We start from the raw sequence: 12,855 nt of genomic DNA, 5'->3' as shown, positions 1-12,855 counted from the left end.
ACATTCTTACACTAGCGTCACAGTACATTTATGAAAATGTAGTTTATGTTAAGTACCACGATTTCGTTTAACCAAGGTAAACAACTCTTTTATGGGGAACTGTATACGTTTTTACAATAAGATTCCGGAGCATATATTAAGTTTATCATTTCCTAAGTTTAAAAACTACATTAAAAATATTTTGATCGAAAAATCATATTACAAAATTGAAGACTACGTGTTAGATAAAAGATGTATGGAAAGACGATATGGCTCCAGAATCCACACAAATTTGATTCAAAGTGTATTCCATAGCATTTAAGTTTATTTGAAAAGAGCAATCCCTAGAGTTTCTTGCTCGTTCTTCTCAGGGAGGTCAGCGTAGTGAACGAGCAGTAGCTTAAATGTGACGATTTCAAGTGTAAATTTATTTTACCTATGGAATAAATAATCTTTGACTTTGACTTTGACTAAGAGGAATAGTAATCTCCTTATGAAAAATAGTGACAGACATAACATTAATACGAGGAATAATAATGATCAGTACAGAGTACTAAAAAAACCTACCTCAAAAGTACGTGGAGTTACGTCTATTTGCTAAGTTTTATTGCAATATCCCCTAGTTCGCCACTATACAGGACTTGACACTGGAGATAATAAAAATCGGTTCTCACTACTCAAAGTATATTGAGAGAAGAACGCCTTGAATTGGAGAAATAGCAAAATCAACCATTAAAGTAATTCTAAATTTAAGTTAGGCGCTTTTTATAAAAATGAATCTTCATTCATTCTTCAAAATAAAATGGGACCACTATGGAAGTACCCCCTTTCCAACAAAAAAAGAATCATGAAAATCGGTTCACAAATACCGGAGTTATCGCGTAACATACATACAAAAAAAAACATACAGACGAATTGAGAACCTCCTCCTTTTGTGAAGTCAGTTAAAAATAAACTAGCTGTTCTTGATAGTCGTATTCACAAAATCACAAATTCATTTAAGGGGCAATGTGTACGCTTCTATAACAAGATACCGGTTTATATACAAAATTTGCCTTTCACGAGGTTTAAAACTATAGTGAAACAAAAACTTTATACTAAAGGTTTATTATACAACTTCTGCGTACTTGGATCTTAAGTTTAGCTCACGGAGGTAGTCTCGATTTCTGATGTTTGATAGCAAAAAATATATTATAAATGTTGAATGCGTACAAATGTTTCTTGCTCATTCTTCTCAAGGGAATCTGCAGTACGAATGAGCGATAGAGTGACCAATGAGACGATTTCAAGTGTCGTATTGCTTACCTATGAAATAAAGATTATTTTGATTTTGACAATCAATGCCATTTGAGGTAGTATAGACTCTTGATGCCATTAAGAATTATTTACCACTCGACCAGAGAGCTGGGTTTAAAATTAACGGCGGTGTAATAACATTAATAATTATTATGAGACATAATTTACACACATGAATATATATTATATGAATAACTATGTCTATGTATAAACAAAGTATATATACAATACATAATAAATACTATATAAATACATATGTGATAAAAATTTGATGGAATAATATAATGAAAGACATTGGTAGAGTAAATTTAAAAAAAAAATTTTGTTATGTTATGAAATCTCCTTTGACAGTTAGTTAGTAATCTACAAATTATATTACCCATATGGACTTACAAATAAATGGACGACGGGTCTAATACAAGCACCACGAAAAAATGTCCCAAGTCAACCTATTTAAACGTAGTGACATGTCAAGGAATATGAAAAGGCTAAAACGTTGAATTTAAATTGTAATGTCATCGCAGTACTGTCTAATTTTGCTTGCTTCGCTGTCATTCGAACAAACGAAGACTAGAGCGTGAATGACGCTCTGTATACGATTTTAACGCCCTATAAGTTCGGACACTTTTTAGCGCGGACCCGACGTCCATATAATTGTAAGTCAATGATTACCCATTTTTATTTTGTAAGTACTTATACTGTCTGTCACTGTCTTTTTGTCCATATTGAAGCTTACATTCACAACTTTCAAGTCAATCACGTCTTGTATCTTTTGTTACATGTATTTTTAACCTACTTCAAAAAAGGAGGAGTTCCTCAATTCGACAATATTTTATTTGTTACGCGATTACTCGAACATGTTGTGAACCGATTCCGATAATTCTTTTTTTTTTTGTTGGAAAGGGAGTACATCAGTGGTGATCCCATTTAAAATCGAAGAATACATTCCACCTTTAAGGGTGGATATACATATTAGAAAATGAATCTAGTTTTTTTGAATTTCACCCACTTTTCCTTAACAGATGTCAAAAAAACTTGGCAAATAAATGTTAATTCCAATAAAAAAACCCATAAGCAAACTTTTGAGATCAGTTTTTTCCAATAAAAAAGTTATAACTATTCAATACACATAATAAATATCACGGGCATCTAATATCAGCATAACTCAAAATATCTCTTTATCTTTAGAGGAGACCCGTGCACAGCAGTGGGATGTATAATGGGTTAACTATGACAATTATGATGATGAAAATGAATTTAGAGCAACATACACGTGGGTTATTAAGCACTATAAAAACATGCAGGAAAATTCCTTCAAACCCTGAATACAGCATCACAATGATACGGCTGCCCTTTTAAAGATAACAAGTCGCGATTCATAAAAGGTTACGACGTTTTGTCTTCACTTTGTTCGCGCATTGTTTAATCGTGACTAATAACTTTAATAGTATCATTGATACTTCAAGTTTGTTATTGCATTTTATTGCACCTTATTTGTGTGACAAGGTTATACTTAAGAGTGGGAAGAAGACTAAGTGATCAGGTTTAAAGAACATAGAGAAGCGTCCACTGACATAACACACCGAACGACAAAACTTGGTGCACTAGCCAGAGTTGCGTCTACATCACTGGCGACGAAGGCAGAGAAGCTCCGGTCCACTAATATAACACAGCTGTAACAAAACTTGGTGTACTAGCCAGAGTTGCGTCCACATCACTGGCGACGAAGGCAGAGAAGCACCGGTCTACTGATATTACACAGCTGACGACAAAACTTGGTGCACTAGCCAGAGATGAGTCTATATCACTTGCGACAGTGTTCTCCAAAACGCTCGTCTTTTCTGAGTAGAAGTATCGGGTAAAGGCTGTATACTATAGAGGATGACCCAGTTTGATGTATCGATCAAATGGTGGGACTACATTGTCACTACATTTGGTATCTTATGTTTGCAATAATAATTGTAGTTTACTCGATGGACGCTTCTCTGCTCTGAGTGGAATTGCCGGATCAAGGCGGTTTAATTAAGAGGATGTCCAAGTTTGGTGGCCAAATTTTAATTTCGAAACATTACCAGTATAGCTGATATGTTTAGTTTGCATCATTAGCTACGGTTAACCGTGAACGCTTCTCTGCTTTGACTAGAAGTACTGGATCAAGACGGTTTCAGAGGATGACTAGGTTTGGTATATTGGCCAAATTGGACATTGCCAGTATAGCTGGTTTCTTGCGTTTGTATCATACTTTTGTTGGTAAAGGTGGTGGCGCCAGCATGGGAAGAGATGATGGATCGAGTTCAGTTAGATTGAAGGATTTTTAAAATTAATATTCATTAAATAAAAACACACTGTTGTAATATACACTTAGTAGCAGTATAGCTCATTGTGAACGAGTTTATCCAGGGAAGTCCTGCCACCCTATCTATTCCTACCGACAAGCAGTAATGTTCACATTACTGCGTTCCGGTTTTGAAGAGTAGGGCTGCTGGGGAAATTACTGGCACATGGGACTAGTCAACTTAAGTCTCAGAGTGACGAGCGTAGAGGCAGTGTCCCTAAGATCTTTGCAATTTAAAGCTCTGAGAGACACTGCAACTGTTATGGATAGACGTGTCGCTCACCACCAGGCCTACGACTAAAATATGACGTCATCATCGTTCAACCGTTTGAGTCTTCGCTAGGAACAGGGTTTAGGCATGTTTAACTATTTTACCCAAAAAACTGCAATGTGGTAAACAACTGAAGGGGCAGGGTACAAAACGAACTTACAAAATGTTTATTCGCTCTATTCGTCCATAAAAGGTCACGACTCACAGCGGATGTTTCCAAAACCTTACGCTATGTGCGCATTTACACATGTATAATATGTGCACAGTCGTTTGTGTACTCCCATTAGTTATGTGTAATGCCGTTTGTTTGAATGAGTTTGTTTGAACAGTTAGCAAGTAATTGCTTGTGTGATGGATGACGACGCAATCATGTTTTAAAGAGACGGAGATGATCTTAAAGGTATAATATAGTGGGTCCAATTTTGCATTGATCTTAAAGGTATCATCCATTATCTCATTCGAAAGATATCGCAACGACCAATCTTGCTCTGCTCGCATCCAGTTCGTTCGCTCCTTCCTGGACTCTGCAAGATTGTTTTTTATAATACCAAATGACAGGCTTGCCCACATCAGTACCGGAATTTAGATATATATATTCTTTGATAAATAATGTGTTATACTTCTGTTCGTGAACGTTTTTAAATGAATAAATGAGTACGGTAAAGATCAGAGGGACATTTGCCACTGCGTCACCCTGAGGCATAAGTTGACAAGTGTCATGTGCCTGTAATTTTACCAGCAAAACCTCTCAAAACCGGAAAGCAGTGATGTTCACATTACAGCTTGGCGGCAGAAAGAGGTCGGTGACACTACTTACCTAGACGAAATCTCTCAATAGACGCTCTACTGCATTGACTTACAAATAAATGGACGACGGGTCTAATACACAAACCACGAAAAAAATGTCCCAAGTCAACCTATTTAAACGTAGTGACATGTAAAGGAATATGGAAAAGCTAAAACGTTGATTTAAATTATTATGTACCTAATCGCAGTACTGTCTAATTTTGCTTGCTTCGCTGTCAGTCGAACAAACGACGACTAAAGCGTGAATGACGCTCTGTATACGATTTTAACGCCCTATAAGCTCGGACACTTTTTAGCGCGGACCCGACGTCCATATAATTGTAAGTCAATGCTCTACTGCTATTAAAATGTGGTCTTCCTACTGAAGCAATTCCTTTGCACATGAGATTCTTAAAAAAGCGCGTCAATAGGGCTCTCAAAGGCTGACAACGCCAGTTCATCGTGTGTGGCAGTCTGTAGGCAACGAAGACCACCTCCGACCAAGTGGCTTGTCTACTTGCTTGCCTCCTACTTATATGAAAAAAGGAGAAATGCGTCATTAGCATGTTTATAACCGTCATTGGCATTTGTAAAATTGTTTTTACATTTCCGAGGATTGTTATACGGGCGAATAAACACGTTTATGATGAACATTTCGTTTCAAAGACAAAAGTTATAAAAGACATGAATAAAAACCCATTAAACTGATTAATTTCGCCAATCTCATCTCCGTATTTATATTTCAGCAACATAAATACGAAATGTTATATAATTATCAATGAAGTTTTATTGGTACGGAAACAAGTTTTTAAATAAATAAACTACAATGTTGTGAACACGCTTGTTTTATTGTACTGTGTTTGTGTATAAAAACTCCTTACGGTAAACGAAAGGAAAAAAATATTTTATTCTGTGTTGTGTTATTTTGATATGATTTTCACATTTTACAATTATTCTTGTGATATATATAAATATACTATATCTAATATACTATATATAATATATATAAATATACTATATATAATATATAACTACCTCAGTGGCCGAACGGTTACCATACCGGACTGCCACGCAGAGGTCCCCGGGTTCGATTCCCGGGCCGGGAGAAATATTTGTATGGCCTACATTTATTTCTCTCGTGAGTTTGGGTGTAATTTGTGGTTGTCTATGTGTGTGTCCATGATACCCGCGACTCAGGGTTTGCCTAGTGCGGGGTTATGTTGAGTGTGTGCGTTATTATTATATATATATCACTTTGGTGGTTGGGAAAAAATATAGAATAAAAAAAAACAATATAATATTAATAATAATAAAGTTGTTATCATTCAATTATATAACAAATATTATTCCATCTACGATCGTCATAAGTTGATGACAAATATATGACATGACATAGGTTGAGATGTCACCCAAATTTTTTCAAGCTTTCCTGTATTGAATGATACCGTATCACGTGATCAAGATATTGTTGTAGATTGATTAAGGACTAAAGAAGATCTTGATTAGTAGCAGCTTAAGTGTTAAATGTCATTTATTGTCAAGTTCTTAGGTTTTCGCGATGGTTACAAATAAGAAATGAAACTATTTTTCGGATGTAATATGTTACTTCAAACGATTCAAAGTTTCGGGCATTTTATAGGTCCGAAAGTCACGGCCGACTGTAAATTCAAATTCATTTATTCAATAACAGACAAGATAGTCCATAATTATATTAATACATAGAATTACATCACATTATTAATTATATTCCATTCATTATATTTGAATATTATTTTGAATTTGCATTAATGAAATTTTACATAATGTCCAAATATATAAAATTAATTCAATTAAATTAAATTACAATTAACAACATTCATGGTATATAATAGTACGATACTACAGTGGTTTACGTACGTCAAGATGCTGTTGGCGTTGGTCCGCATCCTGCGCACCAAGGAAGGGCATCGCATTGTCGCGTGGAAACAATCTACCCGCGCCTCTGCGAATATCTCTGATGCGCTACAGTACCTAGACAGCCCCAGCAGCACCCTGCAGTACACGCAGAGCACAATCCACAAAACACTGTCCACAATCCGCTTGCTAATCATGGCAAAATAATGCAAAATAGAATTCAATTTAAAGTAAAGAAATGTACCAAGGAAGCAAAATAATCTATACGAGTGCGCTGTGTGGAGTTGTGTATGAGATGAAAAAGTATGAATTAAGTAAAAAAAAAAAAGAAAGAAGAAAGAAATAAGATAATTAAGAGGGAGCATGCCAAAAAAGTTTTGACGTTGGCTCCGCCCAAATTTGTGAAACAAATATATGCCTGAAGTTCGCGTGACATGCGACAGGAGATGTTGAATTTTGCGCATTAAAAGTACCAAATTCGTTTTAGCGGAATAATTCTAAAACTAAAGGGATTAAAAAAAAATCCGTAGTTGTCGATCATGCATAAATATAATTAATTATCTAATTTTTGTCCTAAAAACCTGTATCATTTCGAGGATGAATCGAAAAAATGTGAAAATTAGAGGTCATTTCGTGATTTTTATCTATCGAGGAAACTTTATTGTTTTATGTTTCTGATTAATGTCTATGCTTAAATATATCATGTAGTTACTCATACAATATTTTATTTTTAACTTTAAAGTGGATATACCCCTCTAAAATCAAATCGAAGATTAGGAATTTTTCCTCTGCTTCCTCTCAAACCCCCAAAGAATACAGCTGAATATAGGAGATAGGTGGGATAGGTGGGCGAAAGTGGCTTTTGCCCCACAACAGACTGAGATTAAAACACATTAGATTAGAGGTAAAGTTCTGAAAAGTATACTTCGTCGTTAAGCATATATATTCATTCATCCGTCTCTCTTCTATTGTTTAAAAGCTCTTTTGATCAACCTGTTCGCGAGCGTCCTTTGTTTCTCATATCAATGCTAGCCTGTGACGTTTTCCCCCATATTCAGGACTCCAATGGTTTTGAAAAAAAGCTTTGTTCGACTTTTGTTCCCATGATACTGAATGTTTGATATAGCTTTGAACCTTTATTTTACATATAATGGTATGTATATACAGTACAACTATAGTCTAACTATAGTCTTAAAGCTCTGTTGATTGGTTTCGATGAATCATTGGCTTGCAGATGATGACTTTTTGCGGCACCCTGTTTCGCAGGGGGCTTCTTTAAATTTTAATTTAAGGTTTTAATTATAACTACAGTGGACACAAAAAAGAACCAGCGTACAATAATAGCACATCAAGAGACTACCGAAAAACGTATAAGCCCCAACTAAACTACACAATGCCCCAGACTATCCGGGAGCAGCGCGAAATGCAAAAAGTAGACGTGAAACGAGTGGATTTTAAAACGGTTTTAAAATTGCATCAAGGAAGTCAACCCCGACAAAGCATCAAGCGAAACACGGGCTTTTTAAATCCGGAAACCAGTCCCGAAAATAACTCATCAAAGAGAGGAAAAAGATATAACAGGAAGCATATATACCAAATCGCTTTAGCAACTGATGTATTTTCTTCAGCAAGGTATTGTACACGGAAAACTTATATTTCTAAGGGAGAAAGGGCACAACGAGTTTTAACATCTTTATCATTAATTTAGTAAAAGTCGAGCTCCTTATGAACGAGTTCATCCAGAGAAATACTGCCTTACCTACTACTGCAGTGTAAGGCACACGGGACTTGTCAACTTATGTCTCATGGTGACAGGCGCAGTGACAGTACCCCTCAGATCTTTGCAATTTAAAGCTGTTACTGGCACTGCAACTGTTATATGTACAGGCGTGTAGCTAACCACCAATCGCACGACTTGTTCGTCCCGTAATTTGATATTATAAAAAATTGAAACATCAACCCCTTTTAACTATAACTCATGAAACTAACCATCAAAAAAAATTCAATGCCTGTAGAACGTTGAATATTAATAACGCACACACTCAACATCACCCAGCGCTAGGGAAAACCTGTGTCGCGGATGCCATGGAGTCACACATAGATAACCACAAATTACACCCAGACTCACGAGAGAAACAAATGTAGGCCATACGAATGTTTCTCCCGGTATCGATCCCAGGACCTCTGCGTGGCAGTCCAGCATCGGCCATGGATGCAGTTAAAAACTATAATTTTTATTAAAAAAAAGAAACCGACTTCAAACTTAGCTTATTATATTGTACCATTATTGTACATACAAACTGTAACTAAAACTAAACTGTTGATATTCCACCTATTCGCACTAAGCGCTTTGCCTCCTCCTTTCTGATGCGTACGGCAAAGGAATGGAATGCTCTACCGGCATCTGTATTTCCCGAAAAGTACAATTTGGGGCTATTCAAGGCTAGAGTGAATAGGCATTTTTTAGGCAAACGCGTCCCATCGTCGGTCACATCGTCGCTTAACATCAGGTGAGATTGTGGCCAAGCGTGTGTCTATTATATATTAAAAAAAAAAAGAAAAAAGTTAACAATCGGTTAGCAGAAAGTGCGCGAAACCGGACTCATCCAATAGTTTGCCATCATCAGAGGTGGAATATTTTCTTTAAGTTAAATGGAACCAAATTCAATAAAAAACTTGTGTTCTTGGTGTAATAAGGTCACGTCTGCAAACGTGTGACTTTATTGTACCAAGATTATGAATTGTATTGTATTGCACATTATGAGTAAAATACCCTAGTCTGTGCATGTCGACTCAAGCCTCGTTTAGCACACACTCGGCTGTTCTTTTTGCCTGCACATTACCGCTCTCTCGGAATTAAACATGGCCGCTTTACGTGAACGAACTTTTACTGTCCAGAATCTATCTTTTGTTTATAATTTTTCAAAGCAATTAGAATTGTATGAAATCTCGTAACTGGGAACTAAATTATTTACGTTTACATTTGAATGATATTATTGCGTTACACATATGATAGTTGGATTTAAAATTGGCGCATGAAATCACGATTCCTTAAAATTTTCACGTTGCAAAAAAACACAAACTTACTTCGAAATTTTACTAGAAAACCACTGGCTACTCAATAGGTACTTTATAAGTACCAATGATTTTTTTATATCTACTGAACTAAATAGAGCACGTGTAGTATATGATATACATTTTTCAAATGACTTCAATTCCGTTTGTAAAAAAATTGATTCTGAAATGTAGCCAGAGTCTCTGCCACTTGACCCGCACAATAGAATCGAGTCAGTACGAAAAAAATATTAATTTAAGCTGAGATAGTATTGATCTTAGAACTGTAAAGATTATTGAAGCATTGGAATTAACTTTTTTTTAAATATTATGTAGGCAGCAAACAAGCATACGACCCGATCTGATGGAAATCGGTCATCGTCGCCTATGAACGCCTGCAACACCAGTGGTGTCACGAGCGCTTTGCCAGCACTATAGAACCCGTTTTCAAGACTCCATAATATAATCCACAGGATTTAAAAAGGAAGTACATAGAATGGTTTCTAGAAACACCTATTCAAACAGTATTTGAAACTTATCATGAATAATCATTAATTCGGCAGTTTGAATAACGCCTGCAGAACATTTTATAGCAATTTCGTGCCGAGAAAATTGCATCGAAGGCATGAAAAGGGTTATTAACAGATTTTTTGCAGAATTTTGAAATCGATTAAAATGGTGTGTTGCCTCACGCTGCGAGGGCAAAATTGCACGACAAATCACACGACAAATTTGACGTTCCAGTACGCGGAAAATTATTCGACAGTAAGTGGAGAAAATTGATAGTTACGACGTAGAATTTAAACAGTCACGCCAGGGTTGGGCAGTGGGTTGAAACCCAATCAACCGGCCCGGGTCTTAAATGTATTTTTACTCAAAGCCCGGGTTTTAAACCATTTGTGTCCAAAGTCGTGGACAGAAACGGTCAATATGGAATTTGGTATAATTCCATACTTATTAATAAGTTTCGATTAACAATTTTTTTAGACGAAAAGAGGTCCACACAATACCCACCTTGCACTCCTCTGCATTCTCACTACTAAGGACTACACATTACGATTCGATTTAACGATTTTTTGTATCGATTTATTTCAATACGATTTTCAAGCTAATCGGTCCAATAAAATGGCAAATCGAATAGGCTGGATTGTAAAGCAATAAACATTTTGTAATAATATTTTTTAATAATTTACAACAAATATTTAATTGTAAATAGATGGTACTAACCCTATTTTAATCCGCGCTACCTCATCTCTGGTCACGGCTAACAGTAAAAGTGTAAAAGCACGTGAAACGTTGGTTTGTTTGGAAAAAACGAATATACTTTTCAATTTAAGTTATTAAGTTTGAAGTTTTTGACTGTGTTTCTGTGTGTCTGCCTTAGATATAGTACATGGCGCTGACCAACATATAGTTGTAGTAGAACGGTTAACGAACGGACTGCCACGCAGAGGTCTCTGGTTCGATTCCCGGGCCGGGAGAAAGATTTATTTTTGTGACAAAAGTAGCCTATGTAATTTTTCCTAGATCGCATCTATGGTTACCTATTAGTAGTCCGAAATGACTTTTTCCAGAAATAACGTTTGGTCCAATTTTCATAACCTACAAAGTAATTTTGAGAGGAAAAAATTTTTTTTTTAAACGTAACTTAACCTAATCTAACCGAACCTAATCGTGTCTTTGCGATAATCGTCTAACATATCCTGTAAGAACAACGGTTATAATTCAGTTTTTAGTTTAATGAAAATTCGAACAAACGTGATTTCGGAAAAAAATCGAGTTTGTGATAAGTTACCCCCATCTATATATCAAAATTCATAAATATTTTGTTCAGCGGTTTAGGCGTCAAAGCGTAACAGACAATGTTACTTTCGCATTTATAATATTAATTCGGATTAACGTATATATAGTGTGGTTTTAATAACAAAACACAAAATCATACCTCACCGCAATACGTGACCCTCGTCAACAAACAACATGTAAGTTCTTAATTAACCAGAGGTTAAATTTACTTGATGTTGCGATTTGAATTTTAACCATCTGCCAGGCAATTAATATTGTTTAATATAGAATGTTTGTTTTAGGTATTTGTTAAATTGAAATGTTGGGCTTTATCGAAACGTATAATAATACCAACAAGTATTTTTTTAGGGTAGATTATTTTTTTAGGTTGAAAATGTTTTGCAAATGCCAGTTTTTTTTTTAATTTGAAAACTCGTAACTCCGTTTCTACTCTTCAAGCGCAAAATCGGGCAATTAAAGCTTAAAATCATTGACTTACAATTATATGGACGTCGGGTCCGCGCTAAAAAGTGTCCGAACTTATAGGGCGTCAAAATCGTATACAGAGCGTCATTCACGCTTTAGTCTTCGTTTGTTTCTTCTGACAGCGAAGCAAGCAAAATTAGACAGTACTGCGATGACATTACAATTTAAATTCAACGTTTTGGCTTTTTCATATTCCGTTACATGTCACTACGTTTAAATAGGTTGACTTGGGACATTTTTTTCGTGGTTTTTATATTAGAACTGTCGTCCATTTATTTGTAAGTCAATGCAGTAGAGCGTCTATTGAGAGATTTCGTCTAGGTAAGTAGTGCCACCGACCTCTTTCTGCCGCCAAGCTGTAATGTGAACATCACTGCTTTCCGGTTTTGAGAGTTACAGGTGCTGGTAAAATTACAGGCATATGACACTTATCAACTTATGCCTCAGGGTGACGCAGTGGCAAATGTCCCTCTGATCTTTACCGTACTCGTTTATTCATTTAAAAACGTTCACGAACAGAAATATCCCGCGCCGGGTAACACATTGTTTATCAAAGAATAGGTATATCTAAATTCTGATACATTTATTTGTAAGTCAATGCTTAAAATATAATTTCTATCCTTTTTTAGTTTTTTTTAAATAAAATGAAAGTGCGCATTTGACACCTGATAGAAAGTGACGATGGGGTCACCGATGGAGCATGCACACTTAAATAATGCCTATTTACTCTCAATAAAAATAAAATTATTTATCACACACATATCGTAAACCCTCTGTGATATGTTCAAAAACCGCAAATTACGTCCAGCATAAGGATAAACTATTTTGTTACAAAAAATTTCTTATCTGTGAAAATGTCGTTACTGCTTATCTAACATGAAATTCGATTTTATTATTACGTTCAAATTTCAAACATCTCTGAAAAACAAAACAATTTGATTCGACCTCAATTCTTATATCAGTCGAAATGAAG

Source organism: Hyposmocoma kahamanoa, unplaced genomic scaffold (genome assembly GCF_003589595.1).
Source record: "Hyposmocoma kahamanoa isolate Upper Pololo Valley unplaced genomic scaffold, ASM358959v1 65, whole genome shotgun sequence".
In the NCBI taxonomy this organism is placed as follows: Eukaryota; Metazoa; Arthropoda; class Insecta; order Lepidoptera; family Cosmopterigidae; genus Hyposmocoma; species Hyposmocoma kahamanoa.
Note: the sequence above shows the minus strand (reverse complement) of the source record.